The 22,528-nt window shown below is 38.7% G+C and overlaps 1 protein-coding gene across 2 annotated transcripts in view; it reads right to left on the bottom strand.

The window, feature by feature from the left end:
• Window positions 1–501: 501 nt before the first annotated feature.
• The window catches only part of LOC122999612, a 59,312-nt gene continuing 37,285 nt past the window's right edge, over window positions 502–22,528 (bottom strand). Inside the window, exons 7-8 of one of the 2 annotated variants that reach the window (XR_006407788.1) lie at window positions 2,936–3,202; window positions 502–561 (exon numbers count right to left, since the gene is read on the bottom strand). The gene's annotated coding sequence lies outside the window, so the exon portion shown is untranslated. Of the gene's footprint in view, window positions 562–1,044; window positions 3,203–22,528 lie in introns of those variants that run through there. The other variant, XM_044376655.1, reaches the window with a different exon arrangement.

The following is a 22,528-nucleotide window of genomic DNA, read 5'->3' as shown; positions in this document are numbered from 1 at the left end:
AAAATGGTTTTGGTCCCTATAGCTAATTTCATGACAACTGTATGGGGGGTGAATTTTATATAACTCACCCGTTTGAATCTTAAGGCTTAAAGTTTTGCATAATTAAAGGCGTGGACGCTTTGAGTGACAGGTGGGTGCCGTCACAGGCAAGTTGCTACCACAGCAACAATGATGCTTAGGTTGCCTAAAAAAAGTCTTGTTCAATGTTTGGTTGTACTAAAAGACCCTCTAAGGAGTCCTATGTTTTTTTCCAGCAGATACATTTTGTTTTAATGGTTTTAAGCCTGTTTTCCGCTAGCAAAATTAGCATTAGCATTATCACAGTTAACCACAGACTGTAAATGCACCACAATAACCAAGCTAGCAGGGTCAGCGCCACCCTCTCGTCCAAATATGGTCGCTTCTGGCTCCAAAAATCCAAGATGGTGACAGTCAAAATACAAACCGGGAGTCCACAAACCAATGGGTGACGTCATGGTGGCCGTCTATGGTGTCATCCAGCTGTCAACACAGCCCGCTTTGGTGAAGTTCCATATTTGGATGGAAAAACCTGTCGTTTTCCTGCAGGTACACAGAAGGCATGAGATATCAACACACAGTGGCACTGATAGTGTTAAATATTTATCATTTTCTCCACAGGCACAAAAATATAATAAAAGTGTGTGTACAATTTGTGTGCATTTGTGCATTTGTGTGTCTCTCTCCATTGAGTGAAATACGTCACTAACCTGTCTTGTCAAGGGCAATCTACCCTGTCTGTTTCCTCAACTGATGCAGAAAGAAAACCAGAAAGAAATAGAGAACGAAGGAAGGTAAAAGAGGAGAATAAAATGTAAAATAAAGAGATGATGAGGGAGAGTAATTGATAGATAGGAAATAGAGAATGAGATAGAGAGAGGGAAAGACAGAATAAAAGAAAGTCCATTAAAATTATTGAAAAAGATACAGACTGAGACTATAGATAGGCTACTTTTGATGTTTTTTAGGAGGAGAGCAGAGGTGGCTCTAGTTGACTGCACAGCAGAGAATAATACAGCACTAAAGTAGTTACAGCATCAGTGCAGGGTTATGTAAGACTCTGTCATAGATCTTTCTACTCTTCCATTCAGGCCAAAGCTTCAGAAAAAGCACATTCATATTTTTTTTTGCTGCCATTGAACAGTGAATTTAATTTAACTTTGTAATAGATGATCAAAAAGAAAGTTTCAGTTGAGAGCAGTGTTTTCACATTAATCATCTATAAGTAATATGACCGTAAGAAACAGGCAATGAAAAGAAACTGAACACAGGGACACAGTTTTGACTTTAACACATTTGACTGTCATTGCAACCTGTCCCAGCAGAATAAAACTATCAATGAATGCACACTAATTTGTAATATATTTCCTGATCTCTCTAATTTTTTAGCTTGCTAAACATTTCTGTACAAGATCTGCTGTTTGTAGTTTTAATTGATCTATTATTGCATTCAGTGTTAGTAAAACTCTCGATAAATGTTCAGGAAAAACAAACAAACACCCAAAACACTTTAAAGCTGCATTAACTATTTTTTTAGTAACCAGCTCACAAAGTTGATATGGTGAATGTGTTAGCAAACACTTACCTATTTACACATCGAACACACAAGCTGCAACATTAGCATTCCTTTGAAACTCCATCACTTATCTTCACCTTTAGCTCTGTTTTGGTCTCCACCAACCCATGAAAACAAATGAGTCATTTGGTGCTAGATGTTTGACTTTCATTTGCTTTTCACTAACTTTGCTTGTTGTTTGGTACCTGACAGGTAGCTTACAGTTGGTTTCTTCACTGCCTGCTGCTGCTTTAAAGCAGAGATACACTTGTTTTTGCCCACTGGGGACAATGGAGCAACCTGCATATTGAAATATTATCACCATCTAAAGATGTTATGGAGAATGTGTGGCAGAAGCCCAATACTTTCCCTTTAGCTCTAATTACTATTTCCTGAGGCAAATATCTGGCTCTCCAGCTGCTAAATGTTCCACTGTGTTCACCAGTTAGATGCTAACTTTGTCAATCTGCCATTTGGTTCTGGGCAGGTAGCGTACAGTTAAAACACTAAAAAACTGCTGCCTGCTGGTGCTACAAATGACATTAATGAGAGCATAAAATGTTTTTATTGCTTTGGAAAACCAGAGCAATGGATGAAACAAGGCTAAAAGGCTTGTGTCGGTTGATGATTATCTGTGGATTTGTCACTACAAGTGACACCTTTCACATTACTGTAGCCATTTGATCTATTTTAATATTTTAAAAAATATAGATTAGTGCAGCTTTAACTTTAGCTGAACAACTCTTTACACTAGAATAGGCAAAAAAAGACATGACTAAAATGTATTTAAAGTAAGACAGGTCTTAAAGATGTTTTTGCTTTCTCTTCCTACAGTGCTCTTCCACCTATGAAACCTCCAGTAGTGTTGAACAACCCTCTGTGCACTACTGATACTGTATATGCTAAGCCAACAGAGCCCAAAAGGAGAAATATATTCTCTATATTTAGGTTTGTTTTTTGTAAGGACACCAGAGGATTCTTCTAACTTGTAAATGAGCAACCTGCACCCAACATGCTCAGTGAAGCTGGAACTTTCAGCGGTAGCAGCTTTGCAGTCAGCCAGAGCACAGGAGGTCTATTGTGCTGTTGGCCCTCCCACACACACACACACAGCTAAATGCTACAACATTAACATAATCAGGAAAAAAAAATCCTGGCATATAGCAGCTGCAGAATGGATAATGGACACAGAGTCATTTCAAATTCCATTTCTGCAGAGCAGAAATACCAATTTCGCATTGTGGTGGGTATTATGCTAAACGTGCTTTGTATAGCATTAAGAAGAATGAGTGGATGTTGACATACAAGGTTAACAAAGGAATATGCACGGTTGTGAGGTGAACACTCAGGGTGGGAAATTACCAAGAAGAGTCACCACAGCCTGTTATGTGGGGTGGAACAGGTGAACCCAAGCACAGACACTCAGGCTCAGAGGCAGATGACGTTTAACAGATTTATTGTAATGCGCTTCAGAAGGGGACGAGATGACCGGGGATGGCTGGAGACGGCAGGAGGAATGGAGATGTCAAGGCGGCGTTGTTGATGGAGTTTGTGAGGGAGAATGAATAAGCAGGCAGATGAGCAGACAGGCAGGCAGGCAAGCAGGCAGTCAGACAGGCTGGCAGGGATCTTGAAGCACATGGGACAAACAGGCGTTAATCAGTTGCAAACACGAGGAAACTAAATTGGAGAATATCAAAAAGAAAATAGCAAAGCGAGCCAGAGTATAGCACACTAGCAGAAGCAACAATCTGGCGATGAGTGGGAGAAACGCCAGAGTATATTTAGCAGAGAGGTGATGAGACAGGTGTGTTGGCTGAGGAGGTGATGCACTGATTTCAGGCAGGTGTGTAGGATCCAGGTAAGCGGCAGGAACACACACACACACATACACACAAACACACAAACTGGGGACACGGAGCACAGGAGGAATGGGGAACACATGAAAACATAAGCAGAGACAGGGACGCAGCCCAATTCTGTGCCTCCTACTACTGCCCTCTACCTTGACAGGGATTTCCAACTGAAACCCAGACCCGAGTAAAGCTTAGTAGCCTGAAACTCTAGTATTACAACCACTCTGAGTTTTAAAATGGACACAATGAGATCGAGGGAAACTGTAGAATAATCGTGCCACTTTCAGAATAACTTCAGCGTTATTTTCACAATGTTTGGAGAAGTACAGAAAAGAAAAGATTGATAACACCATGTATGTACGTTCAATAGGAAACTAAAGCCAGGAGATGATTAGCTTAGCTAGCTAGCTTGAAGCAGAGGAAAACTGGCTGGCCAGGCTTCTTTTTTTTTTTCCAGAACAAAAGTCCCTGCAAATCTTAACTTTATACTTCTTAATTTGTGAGCTTTAGAGATGCTGGTGGGCAGATTTTTGTTACTGTTGGACAGAGCTAGGCTACTAATCTTTTTTGCTAAACTAGCTATCTTTAACGGACATATATGAAGAGTGGCATCAATCTTCTCATCTAAATCTCACAAGAAAACAAATATAATATAGCATATTTTACAAAAATGTTGAACTCTTCCTTTATGCAAAATGTCACAGGAATTGTACTGCATTGGTTTAATTTTAGTTATCCAGGAATTAAAGTAGCGCTGCAGTCAGTGTTATACTGCATAGTTGTTGGAAAAATCCACCTAAACAACACCTTTAATCTGATAATATATTGTATTTTTACACCTTTTTGCTCTCTGCTGGTGGCTAACTTGCTAAACATAGTCATATGCTGTCAGTTTTCTTCTGGTAGCAGCAATTCACTTTGACAATATTTCAATATTTGTTCAGCATCTAAACCATCAATATGTCCTTCAGAATTCAAGAACAAAGGCTTCTTTCTACACCTGCAGTTTTCCTTTTAGCAGCAAGCATTCTGACATTCACATGCAGGGGAATCAGAGCTCCCCATTTCTTCACTGACAGAGGTTGAAACAGATATAAATGCAATGCAGCCACAGCGTTTGTTGCACATTTCAGCAAGGGCACGATTTGCTTTCTCAACGTGAGAAACTCACGCTCCGTTGCTGTTACTATGCTACTGCTATTGCTCCCTCCGCCTACACTTACAGCCAACAGCTATAATACTAAATAAGTCCTGCAATGAACATGAGCATCACAGACACAGAAACATAGCAGTTTTATTTTTCATTGAATATGTCACCGAAGAGGTGAAGCACCTGCTTTAAGGAGGCAGGGCATATGTGGAAACGTGTTGTCAAGGCCAGTTACGTCTACAGCATCACGTTGTTTCATCAGCTAGAACACGCTTGTCAAGTTTCATCCCATGAAAACACATTGTGTACTTTATCCCTTGAGTTTTTGTGTAGGCAGCCGTCATGTCCCTCCACTTTACCGCGACTGGAGTGACAAAGCTTTCCCTCTCTGGCATTTTACTTTGACGTTCAGCACCAAACAGGCTGCTGAGTGGAAGAACATGCTGGGTTTTTTTTTTTTTTGTTTTTTTGTTTTGCTTTCATTGAGTGTGTGTGTGTGTGTGTGTGTGTGTGTGTGTGTGTGTGTGTGTGTGTGCGTGCCCTTCTGCTCCTGTGCTGAAAATAAACCATCACACAGCGAGGCACGCTCATGATTTTAATATGAGCAGCAAAGAGAAAGAAAGGAGGGAGGGAACAGAGAGGAAGATGCAAAACACTCAAGTTTGTTGCAGGATGTTAACACAACAGGACACATTCCTATTCAACTCTGTTCTATACATTATATATACGATCCTCCTGTACATAGAAAAAGGGAAAGGGTGAGTGTATTTGTACTGTGTCTTTATTGTGTGATGTAATGGAGGGAGGTCATGGACGCGAGCACCGCTGGAGCGATGGAGGTCAGGCAATCAAAATGTAGCGCTGGTGGGGGAAACTCTCTGCTGCTCTGCACTGTGCTCACTTGAGCCTGTCTTCCTTTACTGCATACACACACACACACACACACACACACACACACACACACACACATACACATTCATAGGAGTAACAGATGCATGTGTACACACAAACACACACTCAGTGGCTGCAATGAAAATGAATGCTGCGCTGGCCTGAGGGGCTGAATTGTTACTGGAGAGCCTGAATAAGAGGGTAGGCTGTATTCTAGCATTATAATGTTGATCTATTAGAGCCATTAAAAAACACAACACAGCATTTGGCTCTCTATTGAGGGAGTTCAACATTTGCAAATTCTCATTTTCTAATGATAATAATAATAATAATTTCTTCTTCATGAGGCAGAGTGAAGGCAAAACAACTATATCAGCAAACATTTAGTTATGAGAGCAGATTTGCACTGTCGAATCTTTACAGCTGCAAATTTCAAAACCATATTCATGTCAACAAACTCTCAAACAAATTTTACTTTACAGTAAAAACAATCACAGCACGACAAGGCAATGATGTCATCTTCGGTTTAGCTGATTGGTATCAGCTGTTTCATACAGGCTTCACAATGACTGGCTCATTCACAGCTGCATGACAATCAGCTGACTAATAACATCCAATCATATTCATGCCGGTGTTACTGCAGCAGAAGCTCCTTCCACCACCCCGAACTCTTTTGTATGCGTTAATTAAATCAATAATGTCAAAAAAGTAAGATTGATGATTGCTTTCGATTATGTTTAGAGCTGCATCGGAAAATTCATTATAAATTCATTATAAAATGCTGTTTGACCTGCTGCTCCCTACATAACCGACTGCTCATGCTGTCAGTTTTGAAAACGGTTGTGCTGATTTTACTAAATATAAAATTTCTCTATGAATTTGATATACAAAGTGGAGATATCCACAAACAAAGCTGCAACTGAAGTCTGCAGCATGTTAATAGTATACTGGGATAGAAACATCTTATTGTACAACCACCATCAAAAAAGTGAATCAATACAAGATTTAATTTTTCCGTTTGAACTCGAGAAAGTAATTCAGACCGGTGTAAGACTTAGATTTAATGATATGAAGTTGATCAATTGTACAAATAAACCAAAGTACCTCTTTAATCCGAGAAAAGACTTTGTACAAGTGTGTTGTGTGGAAAGATATTCAAGCAAAAGTTTGCATACAAACTCCACTAAGGAAAGCTGGTCATGCATATGTAGAGCTGATTATGTTAATTCACCATGAAAACTTTTTAAACTTTGTTCTTGACGGGTCAGCTCCATTAAAAACCAGTGAGGCTCAACAGCAGACAGCTTGATAGATCAATAGTGAAATTTTTGTGAAGTTTTAAAGTTCAAAAGAACTTTCTACGCTCAGACTGTGAGGGGTTTATTAAGGTGGGAAATCAAGTTAAATGCAAAGTGGATACAGAAAAGTTTCTCTATTACTTAAGCATAAAAGATCATCAAAACTAATTAAAACCTGTGAACTTTTAGGGGTTTCTGGAACCAGCTACATAAATTCATGTTTGGCTTTTGTTGTCGTGTCTTTCACTGAGTTTATGGTACTAAAAAAAAACTCTAAGCACGTTTTGTCTGATTCGAGTGATGGAGTGATAACGATGAACAGGTGGCTGCTCTGAAGGTCCCTGACGGATTTGTAAAGGACGGTGTGGGCTCATCTTTTGTTCATTTGTCCTATTGATTTCCCAGGTGTTTTAATAACTCCATCCATGAAATATTGCTGTTCAAGGCAAAAATGAATTTTTTATTTAAAGTTGATATAAATGTTAAACTAGTTTAATTCAATATGGAATGGCATTGACTCACTTGACATGCAGGGACTAAAAAACCTTGCAGATGACGTTGGTGACATGGGTCAACATTTGAGCTTGTCTAATAGTTGAGTTTATGAGCAGCTATTTGCAAAACTAATAACATTCCCAACAGCTACTTTGTGTTAAGTACTAATTAGCAAATGTTAGCATGCTATCATACTAAATTAATATAGTTAACATGGCAAAGCATTCCAAATATCAGCATGTTGTGTATGGACACAAACTCATGTTGTTTTCTGCACTGACAGGTGCTGTAAGCTAAAAAAAAAAAAAGGTTTTTTCAAAAAGTCTGTAATTAATTGTGAGCATGCTGAGATTAGCATTTAGCTCAAAGCACTGCTGTGCCTGAGTACAGCCTGACAGACCTGCTAATGCAACTCTTAGTGGGACGTGTTGGTTAGATACATGTGAGACAATAAAATATGATCCAGTCGGACAGATTATGTGTTAAAAGGCTTATCAGATGTGGTTTGTTATACTCATTGACAGGATTTTACATCTCTGCAAAGTTATCACAGCAGCAACTATGTTATCTTTCATCACAATCACTGAAGTATAAATACAGTATTCATGTTACAAAGTAATCTACCAGGAATGTGCACACGCATGTATGTGGTTGGCCAAAGCAGTCACTATGCATTGCAACAAAAGTTGAGTCTTTTTCAACTTTTTTTGCTGCAGCCCTCCGTTTTAGCATCCCTGCTGCATCGACGGGCTCCATTCAAATGACTGAGGGGGCTGCATTTTTTCCACGCAGAGCTAATGTCAGTCTGAATGCCGCCTTACAGCCAAAATGCACCAGGCACTAACGCGGCGCGACACATCTGCTGTGGCATGGTTGCAGCACAGCACATCCATTGTAATTAAGTGAAGCTACTACATTGACCACGCGTGTGGGTCCTGCTGCTCATCTCTATTTTTACCCTCCAACAGGCAAAAACTACATAGAACTGTGTAAAAAATTATTACAATCTGTTACAAAATGATTAAAATAAATACTTCGTTGTACCGGAGGCAATGCAACGCAGCAGTGCAAACTTTTTATTTTGTCATTGCACATTAAAATAAATCATGTGACCCATGATCCTGTAGTTAAAATGATCTAGTTAATAAATTCAGTACCAGTTAATATAGCCTACACTCCCAAACCCTGCATAACCATCTGCATTATCATCTGGCAACACAATGGCTGGCACAAACCCGGCTCCGCTCTGCCTACATGACACGTCACGTCCTTGCCTGGTGTATTTCACATGTTAGTCTTGTTATATATTTGATGCCACATGTGCTAGCTGAACTTGTGTTTATTACAGCTATCATTGAAAAATGAATATAAGTGCTTACTTGAGCACAGCTGTTGGTATCAACAGAATTTGAAATATTTCAGATAGTTTAGATTTTAATTTTATTTCTGTGTCATGCCAAACATTTGGCTCATCAAACATGAGATTACAAGACACCACTATTCAAAAAAAAAAACATGCATCATCGGGTAGCACATATACAAAGAATATACAGAAGCATGATGACAAAATATAGAGCAAAAATCCCTGAACTGTTCACAGAAAAGAAATTCAACATATCTACAGATCATCTCGATAAAGTTCTTTTTTCCTCTTCTCTCAGGCTTTCCACAGATAACTGGTTAATTTATATGTTTCATATGTGAACAGCCAACTCAGTCTTTGTGCATCATTTATATTTACAAAATCACCATTTTCCTAAAAAAGCACAGTTCCTGATAAAAAGGACATTAGAAAACAAAATGGAAATCATTTTCTATATAATTTAGACGGCACATTAGACAAATCCGCTTTCCCTCCTTTAGATTAACACAACAGTCAGAGGTAAAATACCAGATCTCAGGCAGGCACACAGAGATCTTTGCTTTTTAGACAAATTATATACAACATAATTCTCAGTACCACTTTTTATCATCGTAAAGATACGCAGCTTAAGTCTAGTCCATTTATCATCGGCCCACTGATCTTTGTTCTGAGCAAACACAGATTCTCTGAACAAATGTTGAGCTTTTCATTATTGGGAAAAAAAAGCCTCAACAAACCCAGAGTTGCAGAACAATGCACACACATCTTTTAATCATCTGTTTATCCCAGATGAATATCTGTCTTGTCAACCTACTATCTTCCATATTAAGTAACCGATTCCATAACTGAGCTGTACATATCTTCCAATGCGCCTCACATGGTTCCCATCATGTGTCTCCACACTATAGCCAACTTTGGTGCATATTTGTGCAAAAACAGAAAAAATCTTATAGCTCTATTTTGCACTGATTCAACCCCAGCAGTATAATCAAGCACAGGGTACTTTTGAGAACTCATATCCTTCAGCTTTTTACTTTTACCAATGAAACTTGACACCTTTTTATGAGATTCTTGTGTTCATTAATATAGAAACAGAGATATGTCTATGAATCTGCATAATTCAGCTTATGTGATCCAACTTTAAACAGACAGTGTTAAAAAAAGGTTATGTAGTGAACTGCTCTGAATCAAAAATTAAAATAAAATACATTTGTTCAACTGGAGATAATCTTTGTCAGGAGAGGCAGTTGCTCCAGGATTTGGATTGTCTTTGAGAACTTCAATAACCATCTACTTTCTCGAGTGAGCGGGATGGTAGTATAATGATGTGTACTAAAAGAGATTAATTAAAATTATGTTTTACAGATGTCTCTGGTGACTTTACAGAATTTTAGATTATTCTCAAATTTGTACCTAGTTTATAAAATTTTAAATGGTTTGGCCCCTCCTGCACTACGTGACTTTGTGTACACTCGCTAAGTTCTGTTAGATCCTCCAGAATATCTTCTATACAAGATTTCACCAGACCATTTCATCGCACTACATTTGGACAGTCAGCTTTCTCTGTGAAAGCCACAACTCAGTGAAACGTCCTACCTGATGATATGAAGAGCTGCAGTTACATCAGTACGCTCAAAACCAAATTTAAAAAATCTGCTAAAAACCACTCAGCTCTGTGACTTCTGACTCTTAATTTACATCTCATGGTCTTCTCATGAACACAAATAATCTTGCTTTAATTTGAAAAGGCTTACATTATTAATTTCTAGTTGACATCGTGAGTGCATGTGATGTGCTATTGTGTGTAGCTTTGTATTATGTGTCCTGTGTGTTTTTTTAGCTTTGTACTGTTTGTTATTGAGCAAAGATGAAAATTAGCTATAAGTTAACTGGTTCAGTACATTAAATGGTAACATGGTCCCAGTAAATACAATACAACAACAACAACAGTACAATTTCTGTTAACTTCCTTAAACATTAGACTATGATCCATAAACATCAAGACTTGTTTTAGCTTTACAACCAGTCTCCTGGTTTTGTTGTCAAGAAATAACCGCAAACCCTGCAAACCACACTTAAAATATCTCGCATGGATTTGACCACTTTAACAATATACACTGTTTATTCTGCAAAAGCCTACAGTAACAGACATTAAGGAAGCTGGCACCAGTGACAAACGAGCTCACCAGTGGGTGGCACCTTTATAGCTGATTTAACTTACTTAAATAGATGAGTCAGTGAGGAACACATTGTTATTGGTGGTTTGGGGTTTGTTTTTTTAGATCCAAAGCTGCAGCACCCAAGGAGAAATACTGGATGTTGACATTTAACTGAAAAATCTATAAAGAGATGACTCAATTCTGCTGGGTTGTAGAAGTAGTTTTGTGTGTGATATGTAGTAGAATTTTTAGGCAGACCACAATTAGATGTAATTTTTTTTTTTTACACCATAAATAATCTGTCTTTTCCAGTCTGCTGCAGCACTGTAAATAATAGCAAATAGGAGCTCACTACAACAAAGGCAATATTTTACTCAGTCATTCCTACTGTGCCACTTACTGTTTTGTTTATTGAGTATGTTTGTATTGTCTTTCCTCTAATTTCCCCGCTGATCCATTGTCCTGTTAGGTTGCTCATAAGTTACTGAAAGCCCTTTACTGAAGCAGTTTTTAAATTGTAATGGGAACAGGCTATGATATAAAAACGATACCTGCAAGGGCATTCATTACTGTGATTATGGGCACAACTGTGAGGCTGTCAGCAGCTCACAGTAAAGAGCGTCTGTGTGTGTCCTGATACGTTTCAGCCATGTTTCATAACCATGTGGAAACAGCCAGGGGCAGCTGTGCGCCACCGCCGCCGCCACCTCCACCCCCAACTTTCCTGCCAGTCTCCCTCCCTTTGTGTCTTTATTTCTCCGTTTGCCAGAGTACTTTTTCAAAATGTCACCGTCTCATTCTGATGAACCAAGGAAGGACTAAAGTACACAGCTCATTATGATGGAGGATGTGAAAAAATACAGATGATGGCTGGAAACAGTGACAATACTGTTGCTGTCTTCTGTTTTTTTTACCCACTACATTACACAGTGCTTTACTTTTTCATCATTTGAGTTAATAATCCACGAACTGAAGCTGTGGCTCGGTCTACTGAAGTATGTGCAATGCAACTACAGCATCCTAAGTCATATCAGCCTTGGTGGCGTGTTCACACTGGCTGTTTTGCATGCTCAGATCAAGTCATGCTTAATTACATGAAGTCCACTGACAGCAATAATGTGGTACAATCAGCTGTATTGCAATATGCTGCTATGCAATGTTTTTGCTTTGTCAGTAATTGTCTCCCCGTAGAGCTGCAACGTGAGAGGATGTTTCCGAGGTCTGGGGTAACGGAGGAAGAAGCCCTGTTAGTTTCCTGCACAGACATGTTGAAGGAAAGGAAGAGTTTTCACATGGTAGATGACTGATGGAACATTTCCAAGACAGGAAATTCTCCAGATTGAATAATTAGTACATAAGATGAGCAAGGACACATACTTATGTAGATAACGACATTAGGGGGAGATACTAACTATGCCTTCCAAGGTGCATTTCTGTAACATCCCATCACCAAGCTCAAAACTGTAGTGTGTGTGCTGCTAATGGAAACAGAAACTAAAGATTACACTTCTCAGAAACCTGATAATCAGCAGCTAAAATACGTTCATTTTTCGAGTCTGTGTCACTTTTGGATGAATTCAGTTATTACAGCCAGTGTTGAAAAATGTAATAATTGACCTATTACTTCTTCAAAAAGTAACCACATTACTAATTACTCACCAGTAAGAGTAAATACTTACATTACTTGTTATTTTACTTTAGTTACTCAACCAGGCTCCATCAAATGTGCCTTTTAAACAACTTCAAAACCTCCACATCTTATATCTTCTGTGTTCTTTTTGTGTAGAAAACAAAAATGAGACATTGTGGTTTAACGAGCAGTCAGCCTACAGTTTGGAGGTTATTACTGACCATCAACAGCTAACGTGACGTTAGCTCCAGTGACTGCATATCCCATGAATCCTGAATGTAGCCTTATCAGTGGCTAACGTTAGCAAGTCAGCTAAGAAGACATAACATACAAATGACACAACTTTGGAGTTACCCAGAGTTACGTTTATCCTGTTTTCGTGGCGGCTAATTGTGTCCCCACACCTCCAGCCCCCGCACCAAGCTAACATTTACGCACAGAGACCAAACTGATATCAACCCTCCATCAAACTACTGGTAAGATGGTAAACTGTCCGTGTAACAGAGTGTTACCTGTTTTATTATCATTATATCTTTATATAAAAAGTATTCACATCACTGTAATGTGTTACATTATAATGAGTTATTGTGCAACACTGTTTATGGCACAGTTTGTTCCCAATTTCAAAGACTTATGTTGACTGAAAGCTTAATTTCTATTATCTAAAAAAACAGGAAGTTGTGTCAAATTCACAGCAATCGCATGCACAGTGAGAGTAGTGCGGACAGCAGTCAATGCTGGATACCTTTAATCGTGACGGCAGTCTTTCCACAACCTTAACCACATCTCAACAGTGTTTTAAAAATACTTCCATAACCACTCATTCAGCCCACTTCACTACTCTAGTTCAGGTACTGATGCAAATGCTGAAGCATATCAATCTTTAGGACTTCTAAAAACACACGATTAATAATAGGTCTAAAATCAGCGCGGTTATCTGTATCCAAGTTACACTTCAATGCCAGATGTAAACAGTGTTTTTGGTTGTCCTCCTTCATTCTCTCTCTAAATATTTCCTGATTCTCCACTGTGAATAATTAAAAAAAAGGCCAAAACACATCTCCAAAAATAAATGTCCATTTTCATACTATGTTACTGATTAATGCTAAATAAACATGATTCATCCTAGTGTATCTTGGGTTCATTAAAGCTCTAACATTTGCTATTCTAAGCACCGAGATTCATAATCCTCCACAGTTTGTTTTGTGGCTGCAGCCGCTGGAGTTTCTCCAGAATACAATGAAGAAAACTGTGTTCCCAACATGAATGGGAATATTTGCTGTGTGACAAAGAGCGCCATTGGCAGAACCTCAAATTGATAATCAATGCAAAATGATGTGACAAATACCTTTGCAGACTCTGTATTACTGTAAATGTGCCCTCTATAAAAGTGCTGTTTCTCGCTCTAGCTTGCTGTTAACTGCTTTTTGTGAAACCTGCTAAATGCACCATAAACTACTCAGATTTTTTAGTCATCTCTCACTCTCTTCATACAATACTCGTGCCAAATGTACATTGAAAGAGTTATTGGTCGCTGTAATCATTCTTCTCCACATTGGCCATGAAATAATCGCTCCAGCATGTATGGAATAGGGGACAAAAGCACAGTAGACGTCTACTTCTGGACCCAGGACATTTAGTTGCATAAAGCTTCGGTCTCAAATGTGATTTAGTAAGACATGTCTTCAGCCGAAGCTAATATGAGGCTCCAGCAGTCTGAGTCTGAGCCAAATCAAGTGATTTTTTTTTTGTGTCCTGACAGTAGCATGTAGGTTTATTGCCAGTGTTGTGTTCCAGCAACAAACCTACATCCAACTATCCCTGCACCACAGCTCAGCAAAGAAGCTCATCAGGGAATTTAACACAAAAAATAATTTTAGCCCATTGATTTGATTAACTCAGGGCATTTTCAGACCTATAGTTTGTTTGCTCTGATCTGAATCAGTGGATGAGTTGGCTAACTTGTTTAATTGTCCCCTTGGTTTGTTTTCTTTTCACACAAGCAAACCAAAAGGCATCACTACAAACTCACTCTGCTTCTTGGTTAGATGTTTTCTGGGGCAGGAACAAGAACGTAAACACAAGAAGAGGGTCCTATCTGCCAAATATCAAAAATGCTGTTTAATTCAAACAGAGTTCGCATTGTAGTTTGTTTGGATCAAGGTCGGATCACGTTCCCACTGCAAATGAACTGCTCTACAATTGGTTTGGGACTAGACCGAGACCATGTCCACAAAGGGTCTTGGTACAGTTGTTTTGGTCCGTTACTGAGTACAATTGCTGTGTTCAGACCTGCCTAAATGAATCACACCAATGGGGAAAATGAACCAGTCTGATTCAACCAGATTAAACAGAACAGGTCTGAAAACGCCCCTTTTACTGCACCAGGAATGTGTTGCTTCTGGGCTAAAGGAGAGAATTACTACAGTGAACAAAAACTTTTTAAACTTACATTTGGCATGTGTCTGTTGTATTAAGATGGACTAAAAATCTGCGCCTATCTTTTAATAAAAGATGCGGCTCAATCAATATCCATAAATCTAGTCAAGACATAATCGTTTGAGTAAAAACTGAAGGATTTCCTGAGGTACCCGGCAGCACTGAGGCAGATTGTGTGGCCCTATTTTCTTTAAACATTATTATGATACATTACAGCTGTCAAGAGTTTGAACTTGGCCCCTTTACACATACTTTCTCAGATTATTAAAAGCCAAATATATATTCCCCCTGCAGCAACATCTAATAGACCTTTAGTCAAGGCAGGTAAAGACAACTCTATGATATTTATTTCCTCGATAAAAACACTGTAGGGGAAGGTCCTAACAGGTTTTTTAAATGCAGACAATACAACCCTCAAACAACAGAACCAGATCTTTCCTCAAACTCCAGAAATGCTGGTCAACAAGACGTCAGTGACATTTACAGCATCCTGCAAACAGCCCCGATCGAGATAAGAGGATCCCTTTTCTCCTGCATGGCCACTAAACCAGACCACTGACCCAAACCACCTTTGACCCTTCTAGATCTCCAAGAGCCAGCAACATGGAAAGACCAATTCACCCCCTGCCCCCCCAATCTTCTGGGCAGGCAGACTAAACCTTTAAAATAATCTCTTACATGAGAAAGCGGGCGTTTTTTACCCTCTTGCTTTTATCTTTGTCTTTTTGCTTTTTGCCATGCCGGTGGAAAACTTGCTCAAAATCTAGAGTCATGAGTTAAGAATCACAACTAGAAGAGCTGAAACGAGAGGCTCTCTTCCAATGGGAATGTTTCAAATCCGGATTGGCCGATTTACTCATCATTACAAGATCCACATCGAACTCCACAAGAGCCCACCCCAAGGAGCAAGCAAGTATTTCTACAAAATCTTCATCAACTTGTTTAAACCCTGGTGCTTTCATAATTTGAAACCTCAATTGGCAATTCAGAACTAAGCTGTTCTACTATTGATTTGACTCGCTGCTTCTCAGGTAACAGTCATCTCATCTGTTTATCAGGTCTCTCATACCAGCTGCACAACAGATAACTCTACATCATCCTATTTGTATATGTGTATATGCTTAGTTATTCCATATTCATCCCTATCCCTCGATAGTTCAAAAAACATTGTTGTTGTAAGTTGTTGTATTTGTGTATTCCTATAAAAAAGAGATGAAAGAGATCCCTGTATTCAGAATTCATGACTTTCAGATATAAGACTGATTAACTTAGTTTAATTATTTCTCCTGAAATTGAAGAGTGGTGCCCCCAATAGTTTTAAGAGTGCAAAAGATTTAATTTCTACAAGTTTTTCTTGCATTTTTGATGGTCCGTCTTACAGGAGGTGGGCGATGCAATGCGCATTTTTGAAGAGGTGCACTGGCACTGCAAAACATTGTTTGTTTATGTATCACCCCTCTGTTTTCTCCAAGATGCCCTTGTATGTAATTGGCAGGGCGCTCAGGTTTTTATTACTTGTAGGGCTGTAATGGGGGTGTGGGTGGGCAGTGGCGGAGAGGTGCCTGCGAGGGCTGCTGATGTTAGCAATGGGATGGAAATTACCTTTCATAACAGCAACAATCGCACCGAGATCTCCAGGAGATCATTAATATTCATGGAATGCAACACATCACGTACAAAACACAACACTGACTGGAGTGGTAAAAAAAAAAAAAAAAAAAAAAATCATAAATTTACATGGAGAACATCAACATAGGTGGTGGGTGCAGATCCATACTGAGGCAACAGGCCGCCGTGTTTTTATTCTGGGAGAATTGCAGCTCACGAGTCGCAGCGAGGGCCAGGAGCAAGAGAGGACAACAGAGTACATGTTACTCTTCAGTGCTTAGATTTATATGTGAGTGTATCTAGCCGAGGGCCTTGTATCGTGATTTCAGTGGCAGCAGTGCTCAGTACAACCTGATATGCTGGTCTGTCTGTAGGGTGAAGAAACGTGGGGAGAATTCAATAAAGCAAATACATAGAAAAATACATCATGTACTTGATATCATGTTGAACATTTTACATGTGGAGATTCCTGTCTCTCACTCACAGTTTTTTCTATCTCAGTCTTTCTGTCATTTTCTTCTTTGTTACTCTTTTTTTCTCTACTGTTTTGCAATTCTTGTCTTTCTACCCGCCCGTCTATCTCCGCAGAGGAAGACTCACTAGAGGCCTTTCTCAATCTCCATTCTTGTCTGTACTCATGTTCTTGTGGACTTGTGAAACATCATCAGTCATGGACAAAGTACTGTTCAGATTTCCCCCGACCACCCATTTTTATTGAGGACGCTGTGGGAGCTGACTTCTGTAAAGTTCCGGTATTTATTTAGCATCATCATGATTCACAACTCACAACTGTTTTTATTTTTTTGTTCTGCATTGTGTCACCAAATTAGGTTTTGAGATTTCTATTAATGAAACTTTGCTCAGACATGTGTAGACCTGCTAGCTGGACAAGAAGCCGTGTCACCTCGGGATCTAGCTGGTAAACTTTTGGTTAATTTAACGGTGGCATTGATGTCTCCATTTTGTTTTAAACACAAGATATGATTTATTTTGGAAGATATACAATAGATTTACAATAGCACTGCTTCTGTGTACTTTTGACTCTTTATATTCACAGATCTTGCCACATTTCAATAAAAAGTTATAAATGAAATAAGAATAAACAGAGGCAGCATGGTGTGTGATATACATTTTGTTTTATATTGAATATACAGTTTATTACAGTGAAGATTACAGATATATCTGTTGACTGTATCTCTCTGAAAAAGCTAGTTAAAGGGTTGAGATTATTTTGTCACACAGCAGGTGTACAGTTATGATGAAGTATAATCACAGAGCCCAGCTGCTTGTGATATCAGCAGGAGCGCTGTTGTTGTTGTCGTTGCTGCAAATTTAGCTTATTGTGTCCTCCAGTTCCTGGTGTTCACTTCACTTAGGTGTCCCCTCATGAAGTGAAGTCTCTGTTTTGCTTTTTGACACAAAGAGATATAGCTTTATGGTGACAAAGAAGAAGAGCTCGTAAGATAATTTTCAGCTAATGAAAATGGAACTAATAGGTTTTCACATGCTTGTGTATTTATCTGCAGTATGTGTGCTGACGTATGCAATGATGATAATGAGTAAACATAATTATTAATGCATTTTGAAGCCAAAATCAAGTCTTTAATCTCTACTACTCTACTCTCTACCCTACTTACATGGCCACCATGGTCATCTGTGGCTCATTAAAAACACAATTTGTAGCAATAGTTTATATCTTCAGACTATCTCCATTTCATATGACATCCCGTGACCTTTGTGCTCCGTCTAGCTAAGCCCTTCTTCGGTGTTTTAATTGGAAATCCAAAGTCAATGTGTCAGGACCGCAACTCCCCCAACTCCAGCAATTAAAACTTCTAATGACAAATGATGTCCCATTGTACCTGAGAATCTCTCGTTTCAGAAGGTGTCGAGTCGTGATAATGTTATTTCACCTCACAGATCTCCAGAGTCATTTCACATGCGGATGTGAGGGCTTGAAGTTCTTTTTCATTACTTTTCAGTACACACTGCACTTAACTCAGCAAAACTCTTCACACCCAGCCTCATATTAGCATTTTGACCAGAGACAAAAGTGCAAGAATCACTGCTAGGTAATCATAACCAGTGTTGTGCAAATTACTGAAAATTAGTTACAGTTACTAATCCCAAAAGTAACTGCATATAAAAGTAATTAGTTACTAGGAAGAGTAACTTTTGCATTACTTTTAAATGTGTGCTTCGATTCTCCTATATTATTTTAGTGTTGCTGTGGCACAGTGTGGGACAAAACAACTGTCAAATTTTATTTATCGTTGTAGCCATTGTAACTATGATGGAAAGTGAGTAGTGGAACAATAAAACACAATAGATATGATTTGATAGGTCTATTTATTGTAGCCTTGACAGGCCTACAAACCATGCACTAGTATACAAGTCAGTTTTAATACTCTTTTAGCAGCGTAAAATGAAATAACAACTGTTCCTCAGACATTTGACAGTAATTTCTTATTGCAATAGGCCTGATAGGCCACCTGCACATAGACTACAACTCACCAGTGTATTTTTGTCCTTGATCTCAAGGAGGGAAAAATAATGTCCATATTTTCAGGACAGCAAGCTCACGTTGCCTTAAGTTGGTCTAATGCTGATTGATTGATTCACTTGTGCCACCATTAGATCATAAAATGGAAAATCTGAGGAATAGGCTGCGTTCGTCTGCTATCTTCTGCAGTCGTCCACGATTTTTACGAAAGATAAAAGTAACGAATAACGAGCCCATTTAAATTTCAGTAATTTTAATTGCGTTATTTAATTTGAAGAAGTTAAGAGTTACATTTCTAGTTACCGCCAAAAGTAGTGGAATTATTTCCAACGCTGATGATAATGAAGGTGTTTTAAGCATTAACACTGTATTTTCGCTCGCTCGACCGTCTCCAGGTCATTTTTGGACCATCTCAGTGCAACTTTTGGGTTGTGATCTGCCTCCATTTGCAACACATGGCCCAGCCACCCTGTCGCTTCTGCCTTATTTAAGCAATGATGTTCTTGCTTTTGGTTTTTCTGTATAATTCTAAGGTTGAGATCATGTTAGATGATGCAACATAACCTTCTTAGCATCCATTGTGGAATACCTATATCTTTTTCATATCAGTTTTGGCCTCCCACCCGCACTCAGAACCGTACAGTAAGATGGATTTGATGTTGCTGGTATAGTAGACCTTTGTTTTTAGGTTTTTTAGGGAAAATACTCCTTCAGTTTTCTCCAATCGACTGCCTTGATGTCCCTTTGTGTTCGCAGTCATTGCTGGTAAAGCTGCCTTAATAAGTGAAATCCTCCACAAACTCACCAAAAAGTAGCTCATTTATTATATTGGGGTGGGGTTATGTATTATATGTATTATATGTGATTGTTTGTAATTCTGTCATGAGCACACTGAGGCAAATTCCTGACAGCTAAGTTGTATGGCAATAAAGTATTAAATCTTAAATCTTAATCTTAAATTAAAGCTGGTGCTGGAGGTGTTGTATTAATGTACATCATGTGAGATTTGGAGGTGTTGGTGTTGAGGCCTGTTTGCTTGTCAACATGTCATGTTTTGTCTTGTTTACTACATTAGTTGAATTTATCTGTTGTGGTTTGGGACATGATCTAATTGATGAGGTGAGGAGGAAATGGACCACGGAGCAAATATAATCTAGTTTTATACCACACTTATTAAGCCAAAAAACAAACCAAAAAACCCCCTGTTTCCTTTTTGCATTGCATTGAATGACAAAGTGTCCATCACAGCACACTAAAAAAACATATGAATTTATTAGGCATACTGTCAGTCTACTAAATTTTGGCATTTTACCAGCGTGAACTCACGACATACTCAAAACGCGCATTAATTAGTATGTAATAGGGAACTTCACTGCGGAGCATCAGCAGTGTTTCTCTACTCCTTTCGGTTCAAACTGCAGTTACTGTGTTTAACTGAGCAGAGAGCGACTGTGTTGGTAGCCTGAGAGATTCTTCACTTCAAAGTCATGTCTGCTTAGTTCAGCACTCCAGCACCTGGTATACAGCTTTACTGCCTTATCACAGAAGAGAGATTTTCTCCTGAGTGTGTGTGTGTGATCCCATATCATAAAACATCCCAACTCCAGCCTGCTTCTCTGCAATGCTCTGAAGAGTGCTCCATTCACTGCAGTCAGAGGATACAAGTCCTATAATAATCTGTTATTTTACATATACACTTCTATTGATTATGCACGTTAATAGCTTCAACTTTGTTGTTTCACATTTGTGCTCTCACCTGCTGTGAGGTGATGAGTTAGAAGCAATGAAATCCTTCCAAAATCCATTTTGTTATTTGATAATTGGTGCATTTGGCACTAAGACCATTTTGTTAATCGTGGAAAATGTGCCTTGATTGAGATGCACTGTTTTCATCTATCACCATCATTTCATCTTATTGCTTTTTATGTATTACCCCATTGGTTTGTGTTCGCTGTCATGGGGCCAAATCTAAATTTTTAGTGTGAATACATGCTGCAAATCTTTTTCAAACTGAATTGTTTTTGAACTCTAACATGATTTCCCTTAAGAAGGAAAAGGTCCCCGCTGACTTTTATGCAGTAATTTTCAGCAAAGTGGCTCAGAATATAAATGACTACTGAATCCATGAAAAGGCATTATGCTAAGCCTATTCAATACTGCTTGAGAAGAGGACACGAGAACAGGCTGAAATAGTGAACTCAAGGCTATTACCTGGTGTGTTCATGCTGCAGTGGCAAAAGAAAACAGAGGCTTCACGCTGCCAACTAGACAGCATGGACACTGACTGAGGTAGGAAGGTGTTATTTTTAAAATCTTCAATACATTTACTTTATTTTCACTGTACATATTAAAATAATGTAGTGATTCTCTATTGATTATATTTTTCTTTGCCCTTCAACTCTCCTGCAAAAAGGTCAGAAGTCATGATCAGATCAAAATGACTCTTCAAGTTTGATCACAAGTGGCATTTTACAGTACAATAATACAATGTTGTATGATGCTGACCAAAGCTATGCTATAAGAGCTGCCTGCTGCTGTCAGAAATGGGTTGATTAGAGCAGTGAGAGTGAACCAAAACAGTGAATTTACAGCCATAAAAAACCAGAACAATAAGCTGAAAGATGCTAAAATGCTCTGTAGAGATGTCAGGAACAGCAGGTTTGGCTTATTATTCTCTGTGTTTGTCACTACGAGTAACCCCTTTCACATTATGCATTTGATACATTGCTAATATAAAAATATTTATTTAGAATATTAATGCAGCTTTAAGGTCCAGATCAGTTCATTTGATATTGTGCATTAGTGATGCATATTCCCAAACACATTTTCAGTTAATCAAATTACCACAAACCAACTGACACACAGTGAATCTGGGACCTTTTGGGCCCCTGAAGGTCTGGGCCCCCAGAGGAGTTGCCTGCTTTAACACACAACAGTTTCATAAGGACTGTTTGCTCAATATAAAGTAGTTCCACATAAAAAAAAAAAAAAAAAAGATTACAGGGAGGTTTGTAGATCATCCAGAGTAACCAGAACATTGACATAGAAATATTTGGCAATTCATGCACTAATTAGTGCAATTAAAGGCCTCATCAGCACAACTGATTGTGTTTAATACATCATGGTGATTATGAGGAACATTAGGCAGCTCCAGTCCCCCTAGTTAATAAACACGACATGGCTCCAATGAACTGTAATGTGAGAAACACTTCATACTAGCTTGTAAGTTTAAATGTACTGAAAAAATTTTTGGCAATCAGTAACTGTAGGCTAAAAATATCTCAGCATCAGCCTTTAAAAATCCACACCGTTTGAACTGTGGTGCTGTTTAATTTTAGAAGCTGGTCCCAGCTCGGATCAAACACTGACGTGAGCTTTAGTTATCAGCATCCAACACGGTGTTTGTACGTTCTGACATTTGCTAGCATAGCCGGTATTTCCAACAACATCATTACTGATCATTAAAGACTCATCAGGCGAGGATGTGAATGTGTAACTAAAAGGAAATGTATGAGCGCAGCAGATAAGTTAATTCTTAATGAAGTTTGTCGTAAAGTATGCAT

This window comes from Thunnus albacares, chromosome 16 (genome assembly GCF_914725855.1).
Source record: "Thunnus albacares chromosome 16, fThuAlb1.1, whole genome shotgun sequence".
Lineage (NCBI taxonomy): Eukaryota > Metazoa > Chordata > Actinopteri > Scombriformes > Scombridae > Thunnus > Thunnus albacares.
Note: the sequence above shows the minus strand (reverse complement) of the source record. Positions and strands in the feature narration are given on the sequence as shown.